Source organism: Barbus barbus (assembly GCF_936440315.1).
Source record: "Barbus barbus genome assembly, chromosome: 15".
In the NCBI taxonomy this organism is placed as follows: Eukaryota; Metazoa; Chordata; class Actinopteri; order Cypriniformes; family Cyprinidae; genus Barbus; species Barbus barbus.
In genome coordinates this window covers 28,217,332-28,229,578 of record NC_136743.1, presented here as the reverse complement: position 1 = coordinate 28,229,578, position 12,247 = coordinate 28,217,332, and positions in this window count along the sequence as shown.

The following is a 12,247-nucleotide window of genomic DNA, read 5'->3' as shown; positions in this document are numbered from 1 at the left end:
AACTGAAGGTCTCATCACTTTCTGACAGGACAAGAATTCATCCATCAAGTCTTCGTTAAGGACTCAAATACAGGACTGACAACTATATTCTGTATTTTTGATTTGTACGTGATGTATTTTACAGCTGTGGCTGTCGAGCTAGCTGGACATGGTAATGTTCCTAGAATATTAAAAATAAACATTTAAATAATGCTATGTTTTGGGTGAAAAAATGTTTAGTAGAATGTTGCAAGAAACACTTTTGCAAACTTTAAAGGGGTCATTGGATACAAAATTCACTTTACAAGTTGTTTGAACATAAATGTGTGTTGGAAGTGTGTACACATCCATCCTATAATAATAAAAATCAACCCAGTGTTTTTTTTTTTAAATCCCTATTTTAAAATTCCCTTATTCAAATCAGGCTGTTCTGAGAATCCTGTCAGAATGAAGTAGTTCTGTACAGGCCGCTCCCACGAGAGTTGATTGACAAGACCGTCTTACCTTAGACCCGCCCTGAGTGAGCTGAGAGCTGTCTGCCTCCGGTGCAGGGGAAGACAAGATGTCTCCGATTAAGTGATTGAGGTGTTTAGTTGTTGGATGTAATAATGAATATAGCAGTCGTCATTTACTCCTGACATCTGAGCGCTGAAGAGGCAGACTCAGAGGATTAACGCTACTTTCGCTTTGAAGTGAATGCGCCGATCCCTGATCTACATAAATGTTCACCCGAATCATTCGTGATCCAGCTTTATCTACAGAAGAAGTGAGTATAAGGGTTTTTATGAATCTTTGCAAATCACCGTTCCTAATAATGTGCTAGTTAGCCAGTTTCGTGGCTGAAGTTTAGTATGCTCCATAGATATATATCTAGATGCCTCATTATCGACTGTTTCTATGGGCCGCCATTTTTGGAACAGTCTGCGAATCTTTGAACACATTGACTGTGTGCGTCTACAACAGCAGGTTATACGTTTGTATATCTTTGAATATTCATTGATTATTATGGTGAATGTGAGATGGCTGACGCGTCAACGTATCAGGAGCGGTCGAATAGGGAATCTACACATATCTATGGTCTGCTCGTCACTAAACGGAAGAGAGGGGCGGGGTCAGCAGAGCTCATTAGCATTTAAAGCAACATGGACTAGATCAGCATGCTGAAGACAGAGCTGATTTTGACTGGGCAGAGAAGGTGTTATTTACACTACCATAGAGAAATTTTAACCAAAGTATGTTATAGACTTTTCATTAAGACCCTAAAGAATCATAACAACTTGTGTAAAATGGGCATCTGATGACCCCTTTAAATAACATAACGATCAAAACAAAAAACTGGACATTTTAACGTTCTTAGAATATCAAAAATAACGTTCTACTTTTAGTGAAAAAGTAAGTATAATGTTGTCAGATTTTTTTGCAGCAGAGCATTGTAGAAAACATTTTTGCAACATTTAAATATTGTTAATCACAACAAGAAAACATTTTAATGTTAAAAATAAACATTCAAATAACCTTATATTTTGGGTCAAAATAAATTTACTAGAAAATTGTAAGAAATGTTCAAATCAAGATAACAAAACAGGACATTTCTTTTTTTTTTAAAGATATATATTTTTGGCATTTTTGCCTTTATTACGATAGGACAGTCTAGATCTGGCAGGAAGAGAAGTGGAAGAGAGGGGGGATGGGATCGGGGAAGGATTCGAACTCAGGACACCCGTAGCGCTCGGAGCTGTATGTCGGCACGCATACGTTTCATAACGTTTCAACATTTTAGAAACATTTCAAAACAATTTTCCCACAACATTTTTATAACCTAAATTTGTTACCTTGGTATTCATAAGTTTGATGAATGTCGATTAAGAAGTTTAGTATGTCATTTGTTATTTATTTGTATATTCCTTTTGAAACATTTGTGTAAACATATGGTCTTGGGCACTAAACTCCTGGGCTGAAAATAGGCCCTATTCTGGCTCTGTTTAAAAGTATCCATTTATTCATTTATTGGATCCTTTGATATGTCGAGTCCAAATACAGGGAAAATAAAACTGAACTTGTTTTAAACACTGATTTCATTAACAAAATAATTTGTATTTAAAGCTGCAGTCCGTAACTTTTTTTGGTTAAAAATAATCCGTAATCAACATTTGAGCAAGTACATAACCAGCCAGTGTTCAAAACTATCGCCTTACTTTAGCCTGATTCACAACGGTTAGCTTATAATAATGTTTTCTAATTTGAGTGGTACGGGTAGGTTTTCGCGTGCAGTTGCAGTGCTGTATTAAAGCTTTAATTAGGATAAAAACGTATATTAAAGGCTATCAGAAGCAGTAGCACTTACAAATAACAGCGTATCTAAAGGTATGAATCAACAACAAACAAAAAAACCCATACCATTAAGAGCCGTGCTTGCACAGGCTTCATCTGATCACCTCTTCAATATCCTCTGCATCTCAATCGGGCTCAAATTGTTAAGCAATATTGATGACGCTATTGTTTACAATACAACCGGAGCACATGCCACTGAGCTGAGGGACGGCACGTTTAGACACGCAGACGCAGTAGAGGCGGTTAAGCCAATCACAACACACTGGATCAGCTAACCAATCTGAACCCATTGCGTATTTCTGAGGGAGGGGCTTCATAAAAACAGGAAATAATCGGGCGTTTATCAGAGAAGGGACAGAGCGGTGTAGAATAAAGGTAAATTATGTGAAAAATAATGCATTTTTTAAAAACAAAGCATGAACACATGTTTGACTGCACCCCATAAACACAATCAAGCCTAGAAAAAAAAACAGTCAACCACCCCTTTAAAAGAAAACCTGCTTTTTGGGTTAGGAGAATTATTAGCCTGTACAGAAATTGAAATCTACACATTAATACACACTATACTCATAATCATGCAATGCTGATGTTGTTAACATTAATGATATGAGAATAAAGTATAACAATAATAATAATAATTTGCACGGTTTGATGTGATATGAGCTAACCGATCGTTAGATTTAATCATCATTGTAGCGCGATTTATTGTAATGCTTTTTCCTCAGTTGGTCCGAACAAACGTGGCAGACTTATTACTTACTTGTTCAGATGACAATATACAGTGAAAATTCTTATTTGGGTCATATATTCCAAGACGTAGGCTAGAAGCTGTGATTGTGAAGTACAGTAAACATCCACACCGGTGTGTGACAGCAACACATTCACCTCAAAACATAAGTTTCATCTGCGCTGGAGCCGTGCTGGAGCACAACCCACGCAATAAAAATAATTCCACAAGCAGCTGCAATTCCAGGTTTTCAAACAGAGATGGCGACAAAGAGGCAAAACTTACGGACTGTAGCTTTAATTTACTTTTTTCTATTTTGGGGTGAAATATGAAACAGTTCTTGACAGCCTTTACAAGACTTGACACATTTCACATCCTCCACTGAGATTTTCCTTTTCCCCAGTAGTTCTCTCAATTTAACTAATAACTTGTTTGTCGTTTCATATTTATTCATAACACAGGTCATAGTATCCCCTTCATGATGCTGTAAGACTTCAAATGAAGATGATATGAGTAATTCAGCTATAGGTCTGCAGCTTTGTAATTACTGACTGATGCCACATTGAGGTTAACAACCAATGCAAAGGATCTTTCCTCAGTTTAACGTCTGTGAATGGATGGAGAGGATCTTACCTGACAGGTTGGCTTTGGTCACCGGCGGTTGACTGCTGACTGGTGATCTCCTGTTAAGTGAAGTAGGAAAATAAACACATTAATAAGATAAAAGAAGGAACTTAAATTGAATCGAAACTGATAATTCAATCCTCAACTGAGCACACTAGACTTATGTTTGCTGAATAACTTAAGAGTTATTTTAACTTAAGAGTTAATTTTTTCCCGTTTTTTTTTAATAAAGTCAAAGTATCTGTATATTTTGTTACATTGACCAAGCAAATAAAAAAAATAATAATTAATCAATACACTTTTACCATTATCATTATAAGGAGGAAGGTCAGTACAGTAGGTTAGTGTAGTATCTATCTAGTCTAACAAAAAGTCATATTAAGTGAGTTCTGCCCTCTTGTGGTATTTTATCACACTACATTTTATGATACAAATGTAAATGTCACTTACTTGCTGGAGGGACACTGGACATTTGTCAGGATGCTGAAATTATTCCTAACAGTGCGAAGACTTGCAAGCACCTATTGAACAAAAAGACAGCAACGAAGACGTGAAAGGACTTGAAACAGTCCACACATGTCAAATTATTCACATTTTGGTCTTAGTTTTCCAATCCAGAAAGCAAGAGCAAAATGTACCTGAGCAAAAGGAGTGACAATCAGGTCTTCATTGTGTCTGAGAACCAAAAAAAGAAAGAAACAACACAAAAATCATGCATAATACAAAACCAAAATTCAGATAATCACTGGGTTAGTTCTTTAGTTCATGCACTTCATCTTACTTCTTGTCAATATACTGAGCAATATCTCAAGACCAGACTATCTCTCAGGTTTAAATAGGGTCTGTTATGCATTATTTCTGCATTGCTTCTGTAGTTTCTCTCCTGTTTGTACTGCAGCTTCAAAGAGTTGAATGATTTATTGCAGAAGTGCTCAGTCCTGTTCGTGGCGATGGAGTTAACTGCAGAGTTTAGTGTCAAACCTGTTCAAACACAGCTGCCTGTAGGTGTCTGGTGAACCTGAAGACCTTGATTTACCGATACAGGTGTGTACCAGTTGAGCTAAACTCTGCTGGAAGTGATATTAGACTGTGAAACAATTTGTCAAAGACCTCAAAAAACGATGGGAAAATAAAAAACAAAGATTATGAGATCAAATCATATACAAAGCACACTGTAAGTTAACAGCAGGTAAAGTTTCAGAGCCTTCCTTGTGCTCATATAGCGTTCTCATAGATGTCCTAAAACCTGACTAAAAAAAATCCAAACTTCCTATATCCTATCACTATAAATCTACCTAAATTAAACATTTATAGACTAATAAATATACATTTCAAAAGGTGAAATATTAATGCATAAATAAATGCCCTGCTAAGTCGAGAAATTATTAATAAATACAAAAAATCAAGATTTTAATTTCATTCTGATTTCATTTGTTCCTATTAATGGATGCCTAAAGACATGCTTCCCTCATGAATAATTAAAACATGAAACATGCAAAAATAAAATAAAACCAAAAGCAATAAACTAATAATAAACACAATAAATATAAAACAAATAAACGCTAAAATAAGTAAACAAATAAATATTAAACAAAGCAACAAAATACTAATACAAATAAATCAATAATTCACCAACAAGAAATATGATCCATCTGGGATTACAAAAAACTGACAGACTAATTCCAGAAGAACTGTGGAAATGTTCAAGAAACCTGTATACAAAGCTACAGTACTGTCAAGAGTTTTAGGCACATGTATGAAAATGCTGTAAAGTGAGGATGATTTCAAAAATAATGTCATGAATTGATTTCGTTTCTCAGTTAACTTCTATTAACTGAATCAAATTAACATTTGGTGTGTGTGTATATACTATGTGTTTCCAGATCAATACTATCACTACCACTCGCAAGTGTACTATTCACACCTAAGGCTGTGGCTGAAGTCAGTTGTAGTTCTTGTGTTTCTCTTTTCTTCAGTGATTCTGCTTGTTAACAGCAGGTGTTCATCACTAATGCTCAATCATCATTTAATTACCTCATTAACTTTAACTCTGCTTCAGTGTTAATTTAACTCTATTTAGAGTGGGACCAAATGTTCTCTGAATAGAGTTAATTTTACTCTGGGGAGTTTACTGTGTGTATATGTGTGTGTGTACATTGGGGTCTGGCTCAAATTAAATGAAAAGCATGCATGGATACACATGGATAATCCACTTGAAAAAGCACATCACCTTTGGCTTGCTATTTTCAACAAACTGTGCAGAACTGAGCACTTTTGATTTATTGTATCAGCATTGGTCTATTATAATGTCGGTAAAGGAGTAAAAAAGTGCTGAGTTCTTACTCACAGCTGCTCTCCAACAAGAGAGGAGTTGCGAGAGGTGGATTTGGGAGAGAGGTCGTAGTCGCTGTCTGAGCGGTAAAGGAAAGACTCCCGGCGTTGACCATGACTGGCCATGTTGGGATGAAGGACCAAACCAGAGCCCGGTGATGCCTGCAGGTCCAGTGGACTACAGCCGATAGAAGGGCCATTCTCCACCTCCAAACTACACAGAGGGACACAGAAAACAACACGGTGATCAGATGAATAAAACACCACCCCATAAACTAAACAGTTAGTCTGCAACGTGAAAACAACTGATGTTCTGCTTTCAAAATCATACTCTTTATATATTGTTTAAATCCGCCCATAAATGGCACGTCAAAATGAAACAAATTTGTGGTTGTCATTTTACAAAACGGTCTGACATTTTCCTCCTGTCTACGTGGGTGGTTCGTATTGAGAATAAGCAAGAAAGTGGACCAGACTGAAGAAATTTGCCAAAGAGAACACAGTAGCAGAGGACAAATCAAGAGAGACCAAGAGGGCAAAATAAAAGGAGGGTCAGGATATCCAAAATCTGGTTCGTGAAGCAGAACAAAGCTGATCTAGAAAAGCTCAGAGGCTTGACTGAGTCAGTGTATTTCCACTGAATGAAGACATTAGTTACAGAAAAAAAGGCAAAAAAGACAGAAAGATGTCAGAGAGATGCAGAAAACCATTGAGAAGCATGTACTGCGGTCAATGTAAGAGCTAATGGAAAACAACATTGAACAGAGATGAAAAGATTGATGGGGACGAAAGTAATCGTGGAGAACAGGTCAAAATTGATGCTTTGAAGTGAAGGTCATTGCCTGCATCAGTGAGAAAGCAAAGGGAAAGACAATTTGACTTCAATAAAAATAAATACTGAAAACAATTTTCTGTCTTTTCATATCAGGGATATTTGGAGAGTAATATATATGTATACGCACACATTTCAGTGCTGTACATGCGTGATACATGATATAAACCCCCTCAGATACACAGTCAGTATGAAACCATTCTGTAGATTCAATTTAGTCTTAATCAGTGCGGAAAATTATGCCGTTTAACAGTTTGGGATTAGTAAGATTTGTTTTGTTTGCTTGATGAATCTCTTATGCTCATCAAGGCTGTATTTATTTGATTAAAAATACAGAAAAATCTGCAATATTGTGAAATATTATTGCAATTTCTAATATCAGTTTCCTATTTTAATATACTTTAAAATATAATTTATTTCTGTGACGCAGCGCTGAATTCTCATCAGCCATTACTCCAGTCTTCAATGTCACACGATCCTTCTGAAACTGTTGTGCTGCTTAGTATTTTTTTAGAACCTGACATCAAATAAAGTAAAATAATGAAGTCATCGGCTACCCTGTTTGCTAGAGCAGCATCTCGGAGATCTCAAATCAATGTATTAGTAGAAGTCATTACTCCACCTTCTGCTCATACTATGGTGGTTAGGAAAAGCACTAAAGTTACAGACTAAAGTCCAGCAACTGAGATTTTAGAGCGCCTAACAACTTGGCAGTAGTCAAGTGTACTTAGACTGTAAAGGCTAAAAAGAGAATTCCCATGTAGCACAGAGGGAAAAAGGGGAAACTGGATATTCAATGTTAGACAGTATGTTGCTCAACCAACCTAAATAGGCTGAGTTCATTGTAATATTACTCTAGCTAAGTGTACATGGGAAACCATGGCATGACCACAGCTACTATTAGAGAAAGTAATATTGGTCGGCTTATATCTATAGTAGAGGTCATGACCTCCGACTATAGGGAAGTATTGCTTTGATTCAAGTGTATATAGGTGGATAGGGACTAAATAAAGACTCTGTGAGACTCTGAGCAACACTGGAATCGCAATGAACTAATCAAAAGTAAAGAGTGCAAAAGGGTAATCAAATTATTATAAGTATAAATTATAAATTATCAACTGGCATTGCAGCTCAAAATCTAAAATGCTAATATTTTATTGCTTAGATGTTATAAAAGTGTCTACTAATCCATTGTCTGTTTTGGGTTTACATAATGAACAGAAAGAATGCAAAACAACTATAAAAGAAAGCACATTGAGAAGGCATCTCAGCTGACACAAAAACAGGCCACCGAGTGACACGGTTAAGAGGAACTGGGGGAAATGACATTGGGCGTTGTGCCAGAGGGTTGCGAAGGGTGTCTGACGACACATTCAAAATGGTATAAAAATCTGTCAAAGCCCTTGGTAGAAGAGCCTAGCAACTATCACCTCCTCTTACGTGTGTGTGTGTGTGTGTGTGGTAATAGGCTGGTTTTGCAAGAGTCTAGTTACTGGTGAAAATGCAGCATCATCATAAGTGGCGTCTGGAGGGCAGAAACTCTACTGGGAATTTGAGATCACAACAGTGTTTTTTTGTACGTTTTATGAAAATGTGAATAGTGCCTGCCCATGAAAACCCACCACTGTGCTGCTGGGGTGTTGTTGATGGTTGCTAAGGATCTATTTTGAACAATAATGCGTTTAATCTCTAAAAACAGGCCTACTATAATATACAAGGTTGTTAAACAATGATAAATACTTCTGCTCACCAAGGCTGCATTTATTTGATCAAAAGTACTGTAAAAACAGTAATACTTTGAAATATTATTATAATTTAAAATGATAGTTTTCTATTGTAATATAATTTGAAATGTAATTTATTCCTGTGATGCACAGCTGGATTTTCAGCATCATTACTCCAGTCTTCAGTGTCACATGATCCTTCAGAAATCATTCTAATATCCTGATTTGCTGCTCAAGGAACATTTCTTATTATCAGTGTTAACAACAGTTGTGCTGCTTCATATTTTTGTGTTTTCATACATTAATTATTCAGGATTTTTGAAGAATAGAGAGTTCAAAAGAACGGTATTTATTTGAAATCTAACATTATAAATCTCTTCACTGTCATCTTTAAATTTTATGCATCCTTTGTCCAATGAAAGTATTAATTTATTTACTACCTTCAAACTTTTTTTTATTGATTTTCAACCTAGTTTTTTCTTCCCAGACCTTTTACTTATTGCCAATAGTAAGTCAATACAACACAATACAATATTTATTTATAAAGCACATTTAAAAATGACCAAAGTGCTGTACAGAACAAAAATAAAATAAATAAAACAAGACTACGAAATTCAAAACACAACAATAACAAAAACAATAATCAAAGTCAAAATATTTTTATTATACCATCATTGTACATTATTCCCAATGATTTATGGGATGAGCATTTTCATATACTGTACTTTTTGCTTCAAGTCAAAGTGGATGATTTTGCCTTTGATTCAAATGTAATGATGTAATTAGTCTCTGAGATCCAAAGCTGCAGGAAAAGCACGTGGTCACTGTTGTACTATTCCAATCCTTAAAAATGGCAACGGCCTATTTTTTTTTGCTATTTTTCCACCCATTTTATCGCCTCCAGGTAAAAATCCAGTTTCATAAAAAAAATAATAACACACCAGAAAACCACACAATTCGAGGTATCATTCATGTCTAAAGGTAAGAATGCTTCCGGGGATATGCACTTAAGTGTAATACACAAAATTTGGTCACACTTTATTTTAAGGTCCAATTCTTATCGCTATTAAGTAATTATTAACTATGACTTTTGCCTCAATAAACCACTCATTTTCTGCTTTTTAATAGTTAATAGGTGTTAAGTTTAGGTATGGGGTAGTATTAAGGGATCTAAAATATGCTCATGCAGAATAAGGCATTAATATGTGCTAATAAACAGCCAATATGCTAGTAATATGCATAATAGGTAATAGTGAGAATGGGTCCTTAAAATAAAGTGTTACCAAAAAAAACATTAACTATGATATTTGCCTCAATAAACTCCTAATTTGCTGCTTAGTAAGGTAGTTGTTAAGTTTAGGTTTAGGGATGTAGAATATGGTTATGCAGAATATGTGCTTTATAAGTACTAATAAACATCCAATATGTTATTAATAGGCATGCAAATAAGTACCAAGTTAATAGTGAGAATTGGTCCCTATACTAAATTGTTACCGTTTTTTTTTTAATAACGAGAATTGGACTTTAAAATAAAGTGTGACCAAACTCACAGTAGGACTCAATTAAAGCAAGGATCCAGCCAGACAAGGTTGCAAACACTGAGTCTTACCAGGTATGAGACACAGCCACTGTGAAGCGTCTGCGTTGGCGGACTGTTTTATTCACCGCCAGCTTTCTGAACATGCCTGGCCAGTTTTGGGGCGCGTTTCTTGCACCATCTGCGAGCTCTTTCACATCAGACTGACAGCCCGTGTCCAAACCGATATCCATCCTCTGACTGACAGGGCAAATGTCAGCATCTTGTTTTAAATCCATGAGGAAGTGTCATATGCAGAGGTTGGTTAAAGCCTTGAATCCCACGGTTTGGCTGTATAAGTGCGTTGAGGTTCTGTGTCATTCTCTATCACTATCTGCTTCAGTCCTACACTTTCCCCTCTATCCTCCCCTCTTGCCTACTCGTCAGGCCTCTGCCCGGCACACCCTCCCCTCCCAAGAGTCGCCTTGCTGGAATGTTCTTGGAGTTTTTACTTGGCCCAGTTTAGATGGAGCCTGAACATGATACAGATAGACAGGTGCGGATGGAGAGGCAGCGTTAAAAGCGATACACTTGGTATAAACAGCAGTGTGTTTTGACAGAAAACGTCTGATCTATTCAACCAAATCAGGTGTAAATGGGGACAATGTGAACTGGACATACATACATTTATATACACCGGTGGGTGAGCCATTACATTATGACCACTTATCTAATAACCTGTAGGACCTCCTTTAGCCCACAAAACCCAATAGGTCTCCTGCGGTATCTGGTACCATAATGTCAACAGCAGGTCCTCCAGTTCCCATACATTGCGGGGTGGTGGTGATGTAATGCAAACCCACTTTTCGATTGGGTTCCTCTTAGGTGAATTTGGAGGCCAAGGCATTAACAGATATTCACCATCATCTTCTTTATACCACTTCTTGACTCATGAGAGCAGGCCACTTTTTCTTCCAATCATCCACAGTCCAGTCTCAATGATTTCGGCTAATTTCATGCACTGTTGGTGATGGCGTGCAATTAGCATGGTGGGTCACCACTGTTGTAGCTGCTGGTGATTCAATGCGCTGTGAACAATGTGCGACAGTCTCTGCACCCCTCTGGCGACACACGGCTGGACCAAGGTTTGTCATTTGGCCACCCATGCACCCCTTTTGATACGTACTCACTACAGTGGCCCGTGAACAACACATAAGACTCACTGTTTCAGAGACTCGAGTTCTGAGGCGCTGTGCCATCACAATTTGTACTTTATAAATCAGCAGCTTTTCCCATTCTGACCTTGGACGCTCCACTGACCGAAAGCCGGTCCTCGAGTGGTATATATGCACCGCACCGCTCTGTGAACTGCACCTGCGGCACCATTCAGTTACCAGATGTGCTCATTGTTTTTTTTTTGTAGCAAGAAGAATTCCGATTTTTCAGTTGCATCTCTAGTAAATGTATGTTTAAATATTTGTATACGAAAACAAAACAAAGTTACTGAGGAAGATATTCAGTTTTTGCAGTGCATGCAACAATGCAATGATTTTATGATATGAACTTACGACCTTCATCCGATTTAAGGCCTTTTAAGTCCTTAATTTATGAAAGGAATTATTATTATTTTTATTTTATTTATAATTATTTTTGCTAACTATTTTGTGCTAGAAATGGCTGCAATTGTTGCTAGGAAGAGGCACCACAGAGAACAGAGAGTGCATAGAAGGAATTTTATCCACACGTATTAATTTATTTGGAATGCCAGAAGAACACATGAAATCCAAACACATCCTTACGCTAATTTGTGCTGCGCTTGGTAGATTGAGTTGGTCATTATGGAAATGATATGCTGTGTCTGTGTCCTTTTGTGCGTTGTCAGTAAATCACCCGCAGAGTTGTTTTTGAATTGCACTCTCGTGCTAATTTGCCCTTTTTAGTAAATCTGGCCTTTAGTCGGTTAGTGCAGTGTCATTCCAAATTGAGATCAAAATTCTATAAAAAAATAGCTATTTGGCATTTGACATCCTTACAGGTTCCAAAAAGTGAATAATCTATTCTGTATCTAAGGGTGTATTCACACCTGTCTTGTTTGGTTCGATTGAATCGAAGTCAAGTTCGTTTCCCCCCTTGGTGCGGATATTTGGGCAGGTGTGTGAATACAGCAATCGCACTCGGGTGCA